This window comes from Chlorocebus sabaeus, chromosome 8, assembly GCF_047675955.1.
Source record: "Chlorocebus sabaeus isolate Y175 chromosome 8, mChlSab1.0.hap1, whole genome shotgun sequence".
Taxonomy (NCBI): Eukaryota; Metazoa; Chordata; class Mammalia; order Primates; family Cercopithecidae; genus Chlorocebus; species Chlorocebus sabaeus.
In genome coordinates, this window is record NC_132911.1 from 104,049,887 (window position 1) to 104,071,764 (window position 21,878).

Sequence of the window (21,878 nt, forward strand, 5' to 3'; positions counted from 1 at the left end):
AAGAGACTATTTCAATGGAAAAATTCTTAAACAACATACAAGAATACCAACCATAAAATAAAAGACTGATAAATTGGACTGGAATAAAATCAACAGACAGTATTAAGGGTATGGGAGGAGACTTTTGCCACATATAACTAATAAAGGCACAGTGCCCAGACTATGTAAAAAATGCTTACAAATCAATAAGAAAATATATACAATCCAATAGAAAAATAGGCAGGGGCATTTCACAAAAGCATATGAAAAGTGCTCAACATCATCAGTCATCAGGAAAAAACACATTAATGCCCCATTCAGAGACTACAACACACCTAATAGGATGGCTAAAATTAAAAGACTGTCATTTCTAAGTGTTAGCAAGAATGTGGAGGAATAGGAACTCTCTTACACTACTGGTGGGAGTGTAAAATGGCACAACTACTTTGGAAAACTGTTTAACAATATCTATAAAATTGGCATACAGCGATAACCTATTACCCAACAATTTTATTCCTAGAAAGGAACGAATAAGAAAAATGACATACTTAACAATGCTCACAATAGCATTGGTAATAATATTCAAAATATTGGAAACAACCATATTTTTATCAGCAGTAGAATGAATACATGAATTGTGGTATATTCACACTCTAAAGCAATGAAACAATGAAAAGGAACAAAATACTGCTACGCACAAGACAGGACTCTCATACAAAACAGTATGTGGTATAATTCTATTTATATAAAGTTCCAAACAGAGAGAATTAATGTACAATGTTAGGAGTCAGGATTGTGGCTACATTTTATGGTGAGGCACAAAGGGAACTTTTTTTTTTTTTTTTTTTGGAGACAGAGTCTGGCTCTGTTGCCCAGGCTGGAGTGCAATGGTGCAATCCCAGCTCACTGCAACCTCCACCTTCCGGGTTCAAGCAATTCTCCTGCCTCAGCTGGGATTACAGGCATGCGCCACCATGCCTGGCTAATTTTTGTATTTTTAGTAGAGACAAGGTTTCACCATGTTGGTCAGGCTAGCCTCGAACTCCTGACCTCAAGTGATCCTCCCTCCTTGGCCTCCCAAAGTGCTGGGATTACAGACGTCAGACACAATGCCCAGCCAAACTTTCTTAATATGTGCAGTATGCATAGTGTCTACAAAGGTATGTTCACTTTGTGATACATATATGACCCAGAAACTCATGATTAATGTGCCTTTTTCTATGTGTTTTTTTCCTCCTATGGCTTACCTCATAATTAACATATGTTTTCTGGAAAAACATTTCAAGCTTCACTCATGTTCCTCAGTTTATATTTTCCCTCACAAACACAGGATAGATAAGGAACAGAGAGCTCAATCTATACAAATATAGTTATGCATCACTTAATGATGGCAATACATTCTGAGAAATGTGTCATTAGGTGATTTTGTTGTGTGATCAGAGTGCAATTACACGAACGTAGATGTTATAGCCTATTACACACCTAGGGTATACTGTATAGATTATTGCTCCTAGGCTACAAACCTGTACAGTATGTTACTGTAGTGAATAATGGAGGCATCTGCAACACAATGATATCTGTGTACCTAAACATAGAAAAGGAATGTTTCATTCCTTTGGCTCTCCAATATCCTGCCAGTGCCTCACATTGAGTAAATCCAACCAGAAGCCAACTGCCTCTAAGGCAGTCCTTCTAGTCAACCTCCTGAGTGGGGCAAAGAGCAGGGTAGAGAAGGGTGAATGAGAGTAGATCTGGACATGCAAACAAAAAACATTCAGTGTTGTATGTATAAAGAAGACAACCTGGGAGTCAAAAGACCTGGCTCAGCTATTTTTTGTTATCATATGCTAGATAAGATACATTCCTGAATCAGCCATCAGGACCACAAAATATGGATACCACTCACCTCAAATAGATGTTCTAAGAATAATGTGAAATTGACATGTGTTAAACATGCCTAACAAACCTGGCACCGTACTAAATGTTAGCTGAAATGGAATGTAACGTAACTTAGTGCTTTACAAAATGTGTACCTTACAGCAAGTGCTTAATATTAAATGAATGAATGATGCTTTTCAGTTGCTATTACTCTGTGATCCTCAAGCCATACAGCCTTACTACATCCAGTTTTTTAACTGTGGAAAAACAAGAACCTTTTACCTTCAGAAGTGCTTCAGGATTCGTAAAACATGTTAAGTATCCTGACCCTACAACTTCAAGAATTATACATTTATAATATCCCACCAATAAACATCTTCTAACCACAAACACTTCAGCAGGATCTAACAGCCACCTATGTGCCTAAATGATTTACACATCATTAGACAGGTATTCTGGAAATGAAGGTAGGGCAAAAAGTTTGCATACATAGAAAACACTTACTTCCCAAGAGGAAAATCTACTACATGGTCAAATAACAGTTTTTGCTTCTGTTATTCAGCGAAAATTAGGTTTCTTCTGTCACTTCTCAAACAGCTTAAAATATGCAGAAAATCCAGTAATTTTGTGCTGATGGTCAAAACACTAAATCTAAGAGCAGTGTACCTATGTCTTCTAATTTTAATTTGTTTTTTAGATTTCTGACATCCAGATGTATGGTACTTCTGAAATAAGCGTGCAATAAAAGCAGCATGTGACAATATTTACTAGCAGTGTTGAAGAGAACCGAAAGAGGACAAAGTCTTTTTTTTTTTTTTTAAGTAAAGATGGAATAGGTACAGAGAATTCCCAGCAGAGTTTCTACTGATCACTAACTTGGTGACTACAGAAGCTTGAAGCTATTCCATACTCAAGTGAAAGTGTCAATAAACACAACAAATAAAAAAGACTATTTTAAATGCTGCATTCTGTATTACAAAATAATAACAGGCTATTAAACTTCAGCACATGCTTATGCTGAGAAGATGAAAGAAGATGAAGAATAAAGAAAACAAATTTAACTTTAACGGCTATGTATTTGTATGTGAGATTGGGAATCCATGAGGAGCATTTGCTTTGATGGGAAATATATTTTTAGTATTTTCTCACTACAACTCATTTACATTTCACTTTCTGTGAACTAGGCACATGTTCATATCCTGCTGCAGCACTTTTCCTTATTGATGTGTAAGACATAGTTCTATTTAATAAAGAGCCTTGCTATCATGTGGGTATGCGTGTGTGTGTATGTATAAATTGTATTTGACTACATGGCAATTTTCCAATGCAGAAATTTCAAATGTTTTTAACGTGCTCAGATTCACATATCTTTATGACTTTTGACTTCTACATCAGCCTTAGAAAAGCCTTGCCCACGCTAAGACTGTATTTTTAAAATTCCTTCACATGTTTTCTACTGGTAATTTGATAGTTTATGAATAAGTAGAGATCAAAATTTGTTTTCTAAATGGCAAGCCAGTTACCTTGACACTAGTTACTGAATAATGATCTTTCCTCCATGCCCCACCCCCTACATACACACTGATTTAATTTTCTAATTTCTTATTTTTTATTTTTGAGACAGGGTCTCACTCTGTTGCCCAGGCTGGAGTGTAGTGGCACGAGATCACTACAACCTTCACCTCCCAGGTTCAAGTGACTTTTGTGCCTCAGCCTCGAGAGTAGCTGGGACTACAGGCGTGCACCACCATCCCCAGCTAATTTTTGTATTTTTTAAGTAACAATGCAGTGTTGCCATACTGGCCAGGCTGGTCTCGAACTCCTGTCCTCAAGTAATCTGCCCAGCTCAGCCTCCCAAAGTGCTGGAATCATAGATGTGAGCCACCGCGCCTGGCCAACACACTGATTCAACAAGTCACTTCCTGGTGTAAGAATCTTCTACTATCTAGGTGGTATGGACTTTTAAAATAATCCCTTGAAATGGAATACCAAAATGTTTTGTTCCAATTTGTACTGCAACTCGCCAGAAAGGTTATTTCCCTGAATTCTCACCAGCATCCTTTATAAGAGTTTTTTCTTTTTTTGAGTAGCAAGAAATACACACTTTAATTTCCATTTCTTTGATTGCCAAACAATTTAAACATTTGTTCACATGCACTGTCCTCTTTACTACTTCTATGTTTTATCTGTTCACATTTTATGCCCATTTTTACACTGGAATATTAATGCTCCTCTTTGATTTTAAACAATATTTACTTTCTCTAAACACTTGTCCTTCAATTTTGTGATGTTTTGAAGTACAGTTGTCTAAGTTTTTAATTTAGTAACATCTAACAAGGTCCTTTATAAATTTTTCCATTGCTCTATAGGCTTACAAAGTCTTCTTTTGGAGGATGAAACCTAATTGTTACATATTTACTTTCTTGTATTTTTCATTCTTTCTTGTGCAGCGGTGCCCAAACTTTTTGGCACCAGGACCAATTTCACAGAAGACAATTTTTCCACGGATGGAGGTGGGGAGTGGGAGCGGGGATGGTTTCATCAGGCATTATATTCTCATAAGGAGTGTGTGATCTAGATCCCTCGAGTGCAGTTCACAATACTCCTATGAGAAATGAACGCTGCCACTGATCTGACAGGAAGCGGAGCTCAGACAATAATGCTCACGGCTGCTCGCCTCCTGCTGCGTGGCCCAGTTCCTAACAGGCCACACACCGTGGCCCAAGGGTTGGGGAGCCCTGTTCTTGTGGATCCACTTTTCATCTGGTGTCATGTATCTTCAGCCTCAAGAACTTCCATTAGCATTTTTTGCTACGTAGGTCTCCTAGCAATGAATTCCTTCAACTTTCATCTGGGGAAAAAAAAAAAAGGTTATTTCACCTTCACTTTTTATGGTTATTTTTGCTGAATACAGAACTCCAGGTTGATATCTTTATCCTTTCAGGACTTTAAATAGGTTATTACATTGTCTTCTGGCCTCCACTGTTTCTGACAAGTCATCTTTCCTGATATTTTAATTCCCCTGTATAGAATGTGTCTTTTTTTCCTTTGCTTGCATTCAACATTGTTTTCCATCTTGGATGTTCAGCAGTTTGATAAAGATGTGCCTAGATGTGGTTTTCCTTATATCTATCCTGCTTGGCGTTCACTGAACTTGTTGAATTTGAAGTTGATTTAAACCAAATAAAGGAATTCAGGGGAAATTATTTCTTTAAGTATTTTTTACTATACTGTCTCTGTCTCTGTCTCTGTCTCTCTCTCTCTCTCTCTCTCTCTCTCTCTCTCCCCCCCTCCCCCCACCCCCCCACTGCTGGAATTCTAATTATTTGTATGTTAGTTTGATTTCTGTCCCTGGAGCAACTGAGGCACTATTCTTTTTTGTAATCTTTTTCTTTCGTTCAGTAGACTGGCAAATTTTTATTGATTTATCTTCAACTTCAACTTTTTCTTCTGCTGTCTCCAATCTGCTGTTAAATTCATCCAGTGAAATTTTCATCTTAGATACTGTACTTTTGGGTTCTATAATATCTCATTGTTCTTTTTTTATAGTTTCCATTTCTCTGATGAGATTACCCAGTCACTATGATATTTCCCCCTTTAAGTCCTTAAAATATTATAGTTGCTATAGTCTGTCTGCTACTTGTGGGGTCTGCTACCTATTTTTGAGGGGGTCTTGACATGGAATGAACCATATTTTCCTCCTTACTTACAGGTCTAGTAATTGCTTATTATAAACTGGATATTGTGGATATGTTACAGAGGCTCTGTAGTCTCTTATCTTCTCCTGAAGAGTGAGGACTTTTATTATACTGGGCAGTTAAGTCACTGGCTAGTCAACATGAACTTCTGAAAGCTTGGTTTTATGCTCTTTTAGAGTAGATCTGTGGAAAGCACCCATGTTTACCAATCCCTTCTATCTTGGTGGGAATCAAACACCAAATTCCGTCACCCCTGCAAAAGCCATCAGCTAAAATCTCTATTTAGTTTTTTCTGCCTGCCAGCTGTTGTTTTCCACTGAACTCCTTGGAATCTCCCAAGCACAGTTCTAGGGGACATCTAGGCATCTGAAGGGAGTTTACCCATAGATTTTTGGGCTACTTACCATAACTCCCTCCTTTCTGGGATTTATCCTATTTTTGGCCACTTAGCTCCTTCCCCTGATACTTCAAGCCAGTAAGACTCCGACTTTCTGCTTGACTTTCAGCTGCCCTACACTACATAGACTATTCTTTAGGGGGAAAGATGTATAAATTTTTTAAGGAAAACATCTGGCAGTTTTCCAAAGGATATCTTCATCTAGGCTTTGAGATACAGTATTCTTGAATTTGTACAGAACGCTGTCACAGGGAATTTTAGCCTATTTATGCATCCATGATCTCCACAATATAACTGCTTACCAGACTGCTTTTAAAAAATGATCCTTTAAAAGATTTTCTTGCATTATTCAATACCTGGAACTGTAAGGTCTTCTACGAATGACTAAATCTGTTAAACTTTTTGCCTTATTTGCTCCAAGTAACCTGTGTAAGTATTAATTCATTTACTCTTTCAACAAATATGTTCAGTGCCTATCACGTGCCAGATACTCTTGTAAGTGCTGGATAGTGAACAAAATAGACAAGGTCCCTGTTCTGTGGAACTTTCATTCTAGTACATTTAAGCATTGAACAGATACTTCAGATGATATCCTCTCCAAAGAGTAACATGACTAACTTTGCAAGGATCTAAATTTTAATGAAGTAACTCCCTCTTTTCTAAGCATAATTTTAAAGAAAAAAAATTGATTTTTATTTGGGCATATATAATAGTCCCATAATTGAAACCAGTATTTATTAAAATCCATTTTAAAGTTTTCTTCCTAATAGAGTTTAGATACTTTTGACAACACTCTATTTTTCATAGTTACAATGGTTTTCTAATACCCGAACATTCTGGTAGACAATTTAAGTTGCACAAAAGAAATCACTATTTATCTAACCAAATGATCTAGTATAGAGAATATTCATTTTGCTCACTGGGCATAACTTTAGGAACCAATATTAGCAGATAAAAGGTGGGGAAATCCTCAACCCTAGACTCACTATTTTGGATCTGCTCAGCCTCTGGTGCTACATAAAGGTTCCTAAGGCAATGAAAAAAGGAAGTATCTGTCTTTGTGTAGCATTTACTATATGTAGTGTTGCAAACACCACCTCATCAAATTTAAATACAGCTATGTACAATTTAATGTAGTAGCTGACCACCAAAAAATAGATAATTACCATAAGCCACCCTTTGATCAGACCACAACTTCAAGTGATCTACTAGAAATGATGTATTTCTACCCAAGCTAATTGTGGCCCAAAGTAAATAGAGTTTTTATAAATCTGAATCATATCATTAAGATAAGTATGAGACATTAAACTAGATTCTCATATATCGCTTTCTCTTAACAGAGATAAATTACTGAAGTTCATTATAATAAACTTTGCTATTACTCAAAAATCTCATTTAAATGTTATTTTTAAGTTATGTCATTCATGATCTATGCTTACTTATGAGACTTGCTTAAGAACCTCAAATTTAGAAATGTCATTATTTTCCTCTAATAAATTGATTCCCCAATATAACTACCAAATTCAGATACCAAGCAGCAATGCATTCTCTGGGCATTATTCTTTTTTTTTTTTTTTTTTCTTTTTTGAGATACAGTCTCACTCTGTCGCCTGGGCTAGAGTGCAGTGGTGCGATCTCAGCTCACTGCAACCTCCGCCTCCTGATTTCAAGCGATTCTCGCGCCTCAGTCTCCCTAGTAGCTGGGATTACAGGCACATGCCACCATGCCTGGCTAATTCTTGTATTTTTAGTAGAGACGGGGTTTCACCATGTTAGCCAGGCTGGTCTCCAACTCCTGGCCTCAAGTGATTTTCCCACCTCAGCCTCCCCAAGTGCTGGAATTACAGGCATAAGCCACCGCACCCAGCCTCTGGGCATTATTCTTACTGCCCAGGTAATAGTATTTATTAAACATCTCTTTCTACAGCCTATTAAACTAAAAATATAACAAGCACAATACATTTTTAGAAAAAAATTAAAATGCTTAAAAATAACAGTTAATGCATGGACTGGCTTCAGAGAAATCCATGAAATCTCAAAGTGTATGTTAAACTGTGAATATATGTATATTCTAGTCACAGGATACATCCACAGCTTTCAACACATTCTCCAAGGAGTCTAAAGTACAATGAAAGGTTAACTGTTAACACTAAGATGTCAGATTTAACTTGCCAGTAAAAGTTAACAGTTTCTGTAAATCCTTCCTACTCTTGTTAATTTATATTATTAGTACAACATTCACAGCTGTACCAATTATAAGCTCAGTTAGAAAATACTTCTATTCCATTAGAAGCATTCCAGTTGAAGTTGCAACTCTTTGCACAAGAGTTACGTTTTTGGGAAGGTTAAAAAACAACTTTCATCCCTAAACAAAGTCTCCGATTCATCACACAAGAATAAACATTACGTGGATAGATGGCCTAGACTAACCCATCACATGTATTGAAAACAAAAATCATATAAATAAAGGTTAATCAATATTGTATATTCAAAGGACAGGTGACCATAAATATGTCCATAAAGATACTATAATGCTATTGTGTCATCTTTACTTAAAATGGCAATTACCACCAAAAAAATTTTCAAGCTGATTATTCGTTATAAGTCAATTAATAATCTATTTAAAATTTATTAATAACAGCCACGAAGAGGTTAAGACATTTAATGCCCAATGCGAAAGAAAGTAATGGTACTAGACATACAATCTAAGTATCTTTCAATTATTTCAATGTGTCCTTAGAAGCATGAGCACATAATATACAGATCTAAGGAAACCTAGGTTCTATGATCTCTACCACGTGGTTTTATGCCTTTTGTTCAGAAAGGCCCTCTCTGTATCATCTGTAAAATGGGGAAAATACTATTGTGAAGAGATGCTGTTATATGCTTATCTGCTTCATTTTCCTCCCGAGCACAAAGCAGGGCTACATTTTCCCATTCCACTTGTGGCTAGGTGTGGCCATGTTATTAGTCCTGGCCAATGCAATCTGAGTATAATAACGTATGCCCTTTCAAGGACTGACCTCTACATCATCCCTGAAAACAACCTTCAAGCTCTCTTTCTCTTCACACAATGGCTGGCTGAATGGAGTAATTCTAGTGGGTGACTATAAGCAGAACTTAGAGGACACAGAAGTCACAAGATGGAAAGAATCTGGATACCTGAGTACTCCACATGGTTTTTTGTGTGAGTGAGAAATAAATTGTTATTGTGTTCCACCATAAGATTTTGGGTTTTCTGTTACAGATACAATTACCTATCTTACCCACCTTAAAGTTGGAAAATATAATGAGGTAACAAAATTTAGATTAACTTGGGGGGAAAGGTTTTTCAAATACTATACAAATATGGGGTAATGATAGAGTACATTTTATTGAGTGAGTAAAGCATGCACTTTGGAGTCAGTATATCCTGAGTTCAAGTTCAGCCTCTGAAACTTACATTAAGTATGTGACATTGAGTTAGATTGCTAAGACTCAGTTTCTTCAATTGTAAAATGGGAATTATAGTACCTATAGTCCATAAAGATTAAATAAAATAACACATCAAGAATTCAGTAAAAGGTATGGTACATATAAATCACTTAAATACTACCTGTAAGTACACTCATCTGAGAAGATAGCACAAATATATCTAAATTTACCATGTATTGGGTAAAAAAAAACTTATCACACATTAGGTTACAAATAAAAACAAATGCTTGCCTCTGAAATGGCTTCCCTAATGTAATCAGAATAGCCACTTGGAAGTTTGGAATACATTATTAAAGTACACGAATTTCTCAAAGGTAAATATAAATGTACAGCTAGTACAAACTTACCTCAAGTGGTCTAATATTAAAAATGGAATAAATATTTTTAATTCAACTACTTATAAATAAGGAGATGGGGCTAATACAACTTATAATCAGCGTAGGCAAGTATCAGTTTCCAACAAGTTCTTTAGAAAGTAAACACTTATCAAGACCCAGATATACTCTCTTGGGTTCTAGCCTTAAGACAGTTTCTATAATCTCTCAGAAACAGAAACTCAAAGTTCAGAATAAGCTATTCCCATAAGCCACAAAGCCTCCCAAAAGAGGTATTTTTTAAACAGCTTCACAATCACGCACCTGCCACATTTACCTGTTTAAGCCTATATCTGATTGGGAGAACAAAGTGGTGCTTTGTGGTTTTAATAATACTCATCACAAGTAATATTCATTACTCAAAGCATTACAGAAAGTAAGCTGCTGCAGAAAGGAATAAAGCATTACTCATTCAATTTCCCCGGTAAAAAACATTTTGGTTAGCTTATTCCAGGCCCTCTTTGACAAGAAGAGCAAACAATACAGCATTAGGAAACCACAGGAAAAGCAGAGTGCAAAATGCCAGGTATGATCAAGTGTCCAGAGACATGTAAGTTTTTAAATAGGTTTTAAAAAGATACCTAGCTGTCAAAAAATGTCCTTCAATTGGTTAAAATAGACATTGCTGAAGAGAGACTAATTTGAATGCTGCATATCCAAAGGAAAACAGACACATTTTGCTTACTGTGTCTCTTGGTTCTCAACAGAAGGGAAACACTGACCTAGTATTAGATCTTAACCAAGTTTGTCTATGTTTTTGAATTTTAACTTCCATATTCAAAAACTAAGGTGATTAAGACCAGATAATGTCTAGGGTCCCTTAGTTCCAAAAGACTATGATAATAATATACAAATATATAGGCAGTTTTAATACACAGAATACTCTAGGTTAAGTAGATGATTACAATCTTCTAGGATAAACAAATAATTGTTGTTTCTGTTCTTTACAAAATGTCTCCAAATTCTCCCAAGTATCAGTACACTCTTCTTAGTAAATTCAGTGTCAAAGTGAATTTTACCAAGTCTCATGATTAATCTGATTCTACTATTCGGACAATTAGAAGTATCAAGTGTTTGGACTAGGTGCAGTGGCTCATGCCTGTAATCCCAGAAGTTTGGGAGACCAAGGTGGGCAGATCACCTGAGGTAAGTAGTTCGACACCAGCCTGGCCAACATGGTGAAACACTGTCTCTACTAGAAATACAAAATTAGCTGGGTGTGGTGGTACATGCCTGTAATCCCAGCTACTTGGGAGGCTGAGGTAGAAGAATTGCTTGAACCCAGGCGGCAGAGGTGAAGTAAGCCAAGACTGTGCCATTGCACTCCAGCCTGGGTGACAAGAGCAAAACTGTCTCAAAAAGAAAAAAAAAGTATTAAGTGTTTGGACTAATCTTATCCTAACCACTTTCTCTGGATATCCCTCAACTCCATACAAATTATTGATTAACAGTAGCATCCCACCTCTCCAATTCTGGAAGCTCATTTGTCTCTTTCTCCTAAAGGACACCATGAGTAAGGGGGAGGGAAGACCCCTGGTTAGCTAAATCATTGTGTGTGCATGTAATTGTATGATATATGTACATAATAGATAGAGTGTAATCTGTAAGAGGTGTTTGGGAGAGATCTATTTTCTTCAAACTAAAAGTAATTCTCAGATAGAATACTATCTCCTGGGAACCAAGAGGCACAATAAGCAAAATGTATCTGTTTCCCTTTGGGTATATAGTATTCAAATTAGCTTCTCTTTACACAAGTCTCCTCAAAATGAGATTAAAAACTCATGTACAAAGGAAATATTATTAACTGTATAAGGAAAGAAAAGGGAGTATTTTCTAAAGACAGAAAAATCTAGGTAATAATTACACAGCAGGCAAACAATTATAAAGGTTTATCTCTGTTACAGTTTTCTTATTGAGAATTCAAAAGCAACAAAATCAGCTGGGCATGGTCGCTCATGCTTGTAATCCCAGCCCTTTGGGAGGACAAGGCAGGCATATTACTTGAGCTTAGGAGTTCAAGAGCAGCCTGGGCAGCACGGTGAAACCCCTTTCTACAAAAACTACACAAATTAGCTGGGTGTGGCAGTGCACACCTGTAGTCCCAGCTACTTGGGAGGTTGAGGTGGCAGGGTTGCTTGAGCCCAGGAATTCCAGGCTGCAGTGAGCTATGATCACACCACTGCATTCCACCCTGGGTGACACAGTGAGACCCTGTCTCTGAAAAAATGAAATAGAAAAGAATTAAAAAATAAAAAAACAAAAGCATCATAATCAGTTTAACTACAATTCTAAAACAGACTATTAAATTAGATGTATCAGATATTTAACTAGTCAACTCCTGGGAGACAGTAATCCAAAGACTAATTTGAAAAAGTAGCCATCAAAAGACAGAGTGGGTCTTTAAGTAAGTCAAGAAGATACAAAGAGTGAAAAGGCTACAAATTCTGGACCTATTTCACACACACGAAAAAACTAGCCATGTAAAAGTCCATGTGCTCATGTACTTACTTGCTCTTCTCAAGAGGCTGCACCAACTTTATGTGGCTGTGAAACTTATCTTTCTAGTGACACTAGCATTCTAATCTAACCTATTTTGTAAGTGAGAAAACTGAAGTTTAGAGCTACTAGGTTCGATGTATCACCACTAGTCACATGAGGCTATTTAAATTAAAATTAAATTTTAGTTCCTCAGTTGTGCTAGTCACATTTCAAATGCTCTACAACCATAGGCTATTGGCTACCATACTGGACTGAACAGGTCTAGAACATTTCCTTGACCACAGAAAGTTCTGACACAGCACTGGTCTAGAGATGTGACGGTGAAACCCCTTTCTAAGAAAGACAGCTAAAGTGGCAGAGCTAAAGGCTCAGCGTTCTTCCTACTACCTTACTGCCTAGACTAGGCCTTCATTAATCACCTGGTATCCAAATTACTACATCACCTTCTTTGTTAAAGTCTGCTTACAAATTTCCACTGGTTTCCCCGAGATGAAGAATAAATTTCAAGCTTCCTGTGGCATTAAAAGCCCTCCACAGTCCAACCTCAGTTTCTCACTGTTCTACATAAAAACCCACTTTAGCCAACTGACCTATTTGTTAAATATCTTAACAAAACATACATAGTTTCACCTCTATGAATTTTCCTAAGCCTCTGTCTCTGCCTAGAGTATTATTTTCCATCTTCTGTGCTAGTCCTACTCCTCTTTCAAGGCCCAACTCCTATCTTATCTCCACAATCATTCTAGGTCAGTAACTATAAATAAGCATTACTAAAAGTTACTCCATGCTCTTATATACAAGTTTACAATTTTCTAAATATCGTCTAAATATTTTAATATCTTTCTCTACTAAAAGGTGGGGAAAAAGTTTGGCAGAGGAAAGGAGATCAGTGTCTGTGTGGTGTTGATTACTATTTTAAACAGGGTGATCAGAGTCTCATCGAAAGGGTGGCATTTAGCAGAGACCTAAAGGAGGTAAAGGAGGTGTTAGCTATGTGGAAATCTAGGGAAAGAGCATCCAAAACACAGAACAGCCACTGCAAAGGCCCTAAGGGAGGAATGGGTCTGGTATGCTCAAGGAACAGCCAGGAGGCCCTAATATGACTGAAAATAAATGAGCAAGGCAAAGATTATCTGAGAGACATGAGAATGTCAGGTTGTGTGGGGTTAAGGCCACTGTAAGGACTTTGGCTTTTAAGTGAGACAGGGAAACTTAAGGGGTTTCTAAAGTGACAGAGATAGTTTACAATCTAAGAGTATAAAAGGATCATTCTGGTGTTGTGAACAGATAGAGGTATCAAGGATGGAGCATGGAGAACAGTTTAAAGACTATGGAAGTAATCTATGAGAAAGATGACGATGACACAACAGTGAAGGTGTTGAGGACATGTTTTGATACATGTTTTGAAGGTGGAACTGTAAGGACTTCCTGATGGATTAAAAGAGGATTTGGCCTGATTAACCAGAAGGCTGAAACTGCTATCAACTGAAATGTGGAAGGCTATGAAACACAAGTTTCAAGAGGGAGTCAAGACCAGAAGTTCATTTTTAGACATTTATATTTGAGATATCTCTTATACCTAGGTGGAGATGTATATCCAAACACCCGTTTGACAAGCCCAGAGTTTAGGAAAAAAGTAAAGCCTAGAGATGTAAATTTTGGACTTGCTGTTATTTGGATGGTATGTAAAATCACAAACACAGAGAAAATCACCAAAAAGTAAGAGTAGGGAATGAGGCCTGTAGCATTTCAACATTAAGATGTAGGGGAGAAGAGGCAAATCCAGTAAAGGAGACAGAAAAGGTGGAAGGGGGATCATGGAGGAATTACACCTTAAAGAAGACAAAACCTGTTGGTCTATCCTACCAGTGTTTTACTCATTCCCCTCCCCCACGTCAACTACATCTTAAAAAGCATACAAAGAGCAAAGAAGGAGCAAGTTAGGAGAGAGAAGAAAGAAATGATACAAGCAAAAATAATAAAACACATCTTACAAGATATAATCGATTCCTGTTGAGACTGGAGGGTATTAAAACACTGATATTTCTCAGAATTAGAATTCTAACGAAAGGGCTGTTTAGTCTCTGACCATCACAGCACGTGATATAAAACAACAATAATTAGAGATTTTTGGTTTACTGAAGACTTTGACTGTATATTGGTTTCCTGTGGCTGCTGTAACAAACTACCACAAACTGGTTGGCTTAAGACAATGGACATTTCTCTTACAGTTCTGGAGGCCAGAAGTCCAAAACCCAGCAGGGTCGTGCTCCTACTGGGGCTCGAGGGGGAGAATATGTTCTTTGACTCTTCCAGCTTCTGGTTACTATACGCATTCCTTGGTTTGTGGTTACATCACTCCAACCTCTGCCTCCATGAGCACACTGCTTCCTCCTTTTCTGTGTGTCTTCTCTGTAATTTGTCTACTTTTCCCTTACAAAGACACTTGTCACTTGATTTTGAGGCTACCTGGATAATCCAGGATGATCTTATCTCAAGATTCTTAATTACATCTGCAAAACCCCTTTTTCCAAATAACATTTGTAGATTCTGGGGATTAGGATGTGAACATATCTTTTGGGGGGCTGCCACGCAACGCACTACAATATGGTTCTGGAAATTTTTGCTAAGGATATCAGTAAGGTATGCTGTATTTATGCAAAAATCTAAAGGATATTTAACTTATGTGCACAATTTAAAAAATGGGCCAGGTGCAGTGACTCACACCTGTAATCCCAGCACTTTGGAAGGCTGACGTGGGCAGATCACTTGAGTCCAGGGGTTCGAAATCAGCCTTGCCAACATGGCAAAACCTTGTCTCTTGTAAAAAAAAAATACAAAACGATTAGCTGGGTGTGGTGGCAGGTGCCTGTAATCCCAGCTACTGGCAGGCTGAGGAATGCGAATGGCTTCAACCTGGGAGGCGGAGGGTGCAGTAAGCTAAGGCTGTGTCACTGCACTCCAGCCTGGGTGACAGAGCGAAACTCTGTCTCCAAAAGAAAAGTTATTTATTTATTTATTTATTTTTATTTTTAAGACAGAGTTTTGCTCATCACCCTGCCTGGAGTCCAATGTCACGATCTCGGCTCACTATAACCTCCACCTCTCAGGTTCAAGCAATTCTCCTGCCTCAGCCTCCCAAGTAGCTGGAATTGCAGGTGCCCACCACCACACCCAGGTAAATTTTTTTGTGTGTTTTTAGTAGAGACAGAGTTTCACCACGTTGGCCAGGCTGGTCTCCAACTCCTAACCTCAGGTGATCCACCCACCTTGGCCTCCCAAAGTGCTGGGATTACAAGCATGAGTCACCATGCCTGGCAAAAGTTGGTTTTATATTAAAGGGTATGGCTATAAGGAGAAACCTACTTGATATGGCTATTTATACAACCAGAAGTCTCAACTGCTTACCAGGTAACCACTGCCACCCTTGGTTTGGATAAAAGAATTACAGTCATTGTGCTATATACATCATATACCCTGAGATAATAGGCTTTTCTAAATGGTTATTTTCCCCACTTACACACTCACACTACTTACCAGTTCCCATCTCCACTTTCCAAAGGACCTTATTTCATGATTTTGATTTAAGGATGCCTAAAAAGTCCCATTTATTCCATACAAAAACTGAAAAACAGATTTGTTCAGGCAATATTAAATAGATGAGAGGTTTAAAATCTGGTGCTCAAACCAACCTAGTCGTCTCTCCTGATTCTATTTAAAAGCATCTTGTATTGATTTACTGTTACTGATTCCAGTGTGGGAGGTAACAGTACATTCTATATGCACTAGTCTCATGGGAACTTCTATCCTGTTTTTTACAATGAGCCTTGCTCTGACTAGTTACTAATAATTAGAGGATCTCTTTTACAACAGTATTGTCTGAGTAGCCCAGAGTGTTTCAAAGGCACAATTAACTTATACAATCCAATGAAATAGATGATGAACATCCTTCCTTATCTTATTTTAGAGATGGTGTCTCGCTCTGTCACCCAGGCTGGAGTACAATGGCACAATCTCAGCTCACTGCAACCTCTGCCTCCCAAGTTCAAGGGATTCTCCTGCCTCAGCCTCCCTAGTAGCTGGGATGACAGGTGCCTGCCACCAAGCCTGGCTAATTTTTGTATTTTTTAGTAGAGGCAGAGTTTCACCACTTTGGTCAGGCTAGTCTTGCCCGCCCTCAAATGATCTGCCTGCCTCAGCTTCCCAAACTGCTGGGATTACAGGATTATATATGGGGAAAGACAGTAACACACAAAGTCATTTTTGGGGGAGATGTAAAACTGAGAGAAGACAGGTAGCCTGACTTTCAATCCAACTCAATAACTCCAATTTGAAGGTGTATGCAATTCTGTATTTGGCCTCAAAAGACACATCAATCAGTTAGAAAAAGACTACAAAAAGACAAAGAAGTTCTGCAGAAAGAAACATGTCATACAAAATGCCCCTAGAGCTACGCTATCCAATATGAATAAAAGTACGTAAAGTCACTCATGATAATCTTTTGGATCTATTGGCTTAAATGCATTATGAAAACTAATTTTGCCTGTTTCCTTTTACTTCTTTAATGTGGCACTAGAAAATTTTAAATTATATTTGTGGCTCACATTGTATTTCTATTGGACAACACTGCTGAAGAGATAGTTACAAAATAAATACCTTAGATTGTAGATACTTTAATTCTATTAGCAAATACTTACTCTACATCTTTTACTGTCAAGCTTACGCTAAGTGCTGAGATTTGAAGAGTGAACAAAGAAAATGGTCCCTGTCATCACAGAGCCTGCATTATCTCCTATACTTCTGTACATTTCACATAGTCCCATTTGTGATTATGCATTAGAATAACTTAATTTAGGATACCTTACCATTTTCAGGGGCAAATGCCATACTTGACTTAGAAATCACAAAATATAAGTCAATAGATTCATGCTAATGAGTTTATTTTTCTGATATAATATTTATATTAATATGCTATATAATATTTATCTGGAAGCCTAATATCATCACATTCCCAAAAGCTTCTCCTGGTTTCTTGCTCCTTCCCTTTAACAACTCTGGCTCCCTCCTTATGGCTCACTTCTACCAGTCTCTTCAATTGGCAACCTGCCTGCTATTCAAATCATAAGGACTATTTTTACCCTCAGGGGTCTCCCCAACAGGACAGAAGTTAAAAATGCTAAGTATACATAATTTTATGGGGCCAACTCCAGTTTTTTGGACCAAAGACTCAGTTTCGAAGTTTCTTTTGGGCGTAAACAAGCTAACGTGATTTCTGAGCAGGGTTTTGCTTCAGAATTCACTGCACAAACTTATTTGAGACTTAAAACAACGGATCACTTTTGTCATATTGAGAGTTTCATATAACACCTTCTCAAATAGGACTTCTAAAACAAATTAACACTAATTCTTTAGTAAATGATTTATAAAATAAAATACTAGATAACATCAATACGATAAGACTATATAATGGTTTTAAGGCTAATGGCATAATTTTCAAAAAAATGTTACCAATAAAAATATTTCTTCAGGAGTTAATGACAGTGATAAAGAGAGCAACACAAGCAAAACCTACTTTATCAAAAAGTGTTACTTTTTTCCACTTTGATACATAAAGTATCACTGACATATGATAGCTTTTGAGAAACAAATGAAATACACAAGTTTTAAACACCCAAAAGTGATTTCACTGCCTATTTGGTTGAAGCCTACCACCATCTGAAATACAGGTATGTTTAGCAAGGAAATATTATCCCTTAGTCTTAAGATGTGCAGGTATGGTTAAGTAAACGAATTGTTTCAACGTTAGGCATCTTCTGTCTGCTAACAAAGAACTGGTATGACTTAGAAAATTCATAATTACTCCTAGTTGGAGAAAAACATTTCGGAAGAAAAATTTAGCTATTCTCCGTAAGCAGTAAGATGAACATTTTGATAAATAGCTTTTAAACTGAAGTACTACTCCATATATAATCATGGGTCCTTTCAGACAATGTAAATTAAACTACCATTTTGCTATGATATGCTAGTTTGCCAAATACAATGCAATATGCAATCAAATATAAATTTAGAAATTCAACTTTACTTTGGGCTTCTGCCCAAGGTGGCCTAACTTTTATCTTGGCGAAGAATGTTAAAAGAGCATAAGCTCATTAGTTCAGTACAAAACCAGCCTGCATTTGACAGTCAGTTTTCACTTGTTAATGACATTAGAGAAACGAATAACAATTCCCTAAGATTTCCTATATAACCTGAGTACAGATGATATAAGTGAGCAATTCAGATGTAAATATTAATATAACAAAATTTATCCCCAGCTTACTCTGTGCCCAGCACTTGACTAGGAACTTTTACATGTTACCACAAATATTTTGCCTTCTTTTCCCTACTTGGAAATTTCAGAAAACTATGTATCTCAACCATCTGTGCCCTGTAGATTAAAAACGACAACAACAACAAACTATGTGTGTTGGAGAAGGGGGAGAAATAATTTGAAACCAAAAAATTTCTATATAAATCCAAATAAGTGTTCAAGATATAAACTGCTGTAACAACAACAAAAAAAAACCGTAGGGGGCAGGGGGTGTCAGAACCTTCCGTAATATACAAGTGATTATTTCAAATAGTTACAACAAAAAGTTTGCTTTTAATTACCCATATTTAATACTAAACAACCCCATAACAAATAGTATCCTTCAATCCAACCCCATTAAAATAGAAGTGACCCAAGTGTCTTACACCCTCAACTGCAAACATACTGCTTTATGACTTCACTTACATTCAAATTTGGGAAGTGCATTTACTTTCCACCAAGATGCTAAGTATTTTATTTATTCATCCATGTTCCTGAATGAAGTATCTTTAAAAATACGAATCTTAGCGCCTCTCATATGTTAAGTAGAAAATAATAGTTTTAGTCAAGCAAAATACATCAAAAACTCAAGAAATCACCAATTTTTTTTAAAAATCCCAACACTGTTTGACAGTATAGCCAGTTCTTTACATTAAGTCTACTGATCAACTGAGGGATCCCCTAAATGAGAAAACAAAATTTCCAGTGGCCACTATTTGGATACTAAGAATTGGGTTGTGCTTCAACTCCTAAAATAATGTTGCAGTTTTAAAAATTAATCTTACTGGAATCTCCTGGAAACTGAGATAGTGAAAAAAATACACTAACATTAGTTGCCAACTGCAATTTTTTCCTCAAAAAGACACCTTGCGATGCCATTAAAATATTTTTCCAGGGACACGTAAAATTTAAACTTCAGTTAAATTCCATACAGTAATTTTTAAAAAGAGAACATTAACCAGGGCATTAAACTAACAAATTTTAAAAGTGTTTTTTTAGCACAATTTGGGTTATCAAGTCCCAAGGCTTAATTCTAAATCTTTACCATGGAACTGTAGCAAGGAAAGAACATTTGAAAATACGATCATCGTCATTTTCTAAATAGAGAAGTATTTACATTTTAACTCAATTCAGATATTTCAGTCAGTGTTAAATAAGCATAAACAGGTAAACACGGTAATGGCTTGCATTATAAACAGAAGTGGTAAAATGTGTATTAAGACGGGTAATGGCAAAACTGAAAATAAAATTTAGGTAAACCGTCAGACTTCAAACAACCAAAAGTATCAATGAATCTATGTTAAAATAAGAAAAGATAAAAAAAAAAATAAAAATAAAAAGCCATGTTCTTAAAAAAAAAAAGTGGAATGTAAAGATCACAATTTAAGGCAACCGATCAAAGGAAAGAACTGCTTTAAGCCTCCACTGTTTACTAACACTTAAAATTAGCATTTCCAGCCAACACCTAGGTTTGAAAATTGCAGCTGCACTTAAACGCTGTCTTTTCTAACGTCACCCCAACAGAACATTCTGCAACACTGTGGACAGTAAACATTAAGCAGAGTAAAGCATCGTTCATGTATTTATCCCTCCAAGGGCCAATGGGAAAAAATTAAACCTTTCTCTCTCCCATATATAGCCTTAACCACTCTCTTCCCTCTTTTTATTTACTGCCCTTGTCGCGGGGTTAATGAACCCTAAACTTCTTTTTCTTCTTCCCATTAATGGAAATGGGAAAAAAAGAGCAACTGCAGAGTGGAACCCAGATAGGAAAAACTGAAAATTCAAAGTAGTAGCATTACTTGCTGGGCGAGGACTGGGAACACCCTAAAGGCTTAGCATGAGGAGACAATCCCGGAAGACCCCCGTTAACACATATTTCACCCCAAGGCTACACCGTTTTGGTGTGTTGTGTAATTTTTGCTTTTAAAGGCGGTGTTAGCAGTCCCGGACGAACCTTCCCCGGAACACAGCTCCCCTCCCTAGGGCCCCAGGCAGCACGGCTTGCGGGGCGATGTCCCGGCTCCGAATTTGCAGCGAGGCCCGGAAATCGGTCCCGTTAGAGCCGATTTCACCCGTCAGGAATGCGTTCCGCCCCCGCCGCCTCCCCGCGGCAGTCGCCCTTGGGTCTCCCCTGCTTCTGGGGCTGGAGACAGCTCGAGGGGAGCGCCGCCTCGGCCCGTCACAATATCGCCGGGCCGGCCGCCGGCCGCACAGGCACTCGGGCCAGGAGGACACGGCTTGGGGCGGATCCCACGCTCCGCCTCGGCCCCCGCGGCCCAGAAGGCGCCCGCGCCAGGGCCGGGTAGGGAACCCGGAGCTGCCCGAGGCCTGACCCCCTAAGCCGGCCACGGCCCCGGGCCCACGCTGGACACTGGAGGGGGGGCGCCTTTCCCACGGGACTTCCGAATCCATTTCTGTCTCGGGGAGGGGCGCGAGGGCTGCGGCCCGGCCAGAGCTCCCTGGGTCGTAGGCGAGAGCCGCCCCTGCTCTCCCACTCCGGGGCGCAAGCTCCTCCGGATGCCCGCCCGTACCTTTAACTCCTCAGAGCGGCTGCAGCGCAGAGCGGCGGGCTAGTAGGCCCATCTCCCAGCAGCGGCGACAGTGGCCTGAGGAAGCGCGGGGGAGGGTCCCGCCGAGGCGCCTCTCAACCGGGGCGGAGACGACTGAGGGGAGGGGTCCCGACGGCCGCTTTCCCGAACTCCTCCTCCGCAGTTGCGGCTCGACGGCTGTTCCCGGGAACCTGCGCCGCAACTACCACCTCCCCCTCCCGCAGCCCCCGCTTTCCCCGCCTCCTCCTCCCACTTCTTCCTCCCGCCCGCGGCAGCCCCGCCCCGCCCCGCCCCGGCGCGCCGCCCGCGTGCTGTGCGTCATGGCGTCACGCCCACCGCGCCTGCCGCAGGCGGGTCTGGACGCGGTTGTTCCCTTGCGCACGTTCGTTCCGCGCCCGCGCAGGAGCCGCCCTGTTGCACCCGGGTGGCCCCGACTGCGGCCCCGACGCCTGTCACTGTCGGAGGCGACTTCGCCTCGAGCGCGCCGGGCGTTGGTACCGGTGTCTCCCTGCCCGGCTCTCCGTGGCCCCGAGAGCGTCTCCTGCAAGGACAGGTCGGGGTGACTGGAGCTGCGCCCGGTTGAAGGGAGTTGCCAGACTTGGCGACCCTGGCTTTTGGCAGTTTGCCGGGCAATATTCATTCCTTTGTGTTCTCAGGGTTCACCTGCTAGATCGGCCG

At 39.0% G+C, this 21,878-nt stretch overlaps 1 protein-coding gene across 1 annotated transcript in view; it reads right to left on the reverse strand.

Annotated features, from left to right (window-relative positions):
• The window catches only part of RNF19A (ring finger protein 19A, RBR E3 ubiquitin protein ligase), a 53,788-nt gene extending 32,404 nt beyond the window's left edge, over positions 1-21,384 (reverse strand). The window contains exon 1 of the mRNA XM_008001220.3: positions 21,183-21,384. The gene's annotated coding sequence lies outside the window, so the exon portion shown is untranslated. The remainder of the gene's footprint in view (positions 1-21,182) is intronic.
• Positions 21,385-21,878: the final 494 nt, after the last annotated feature.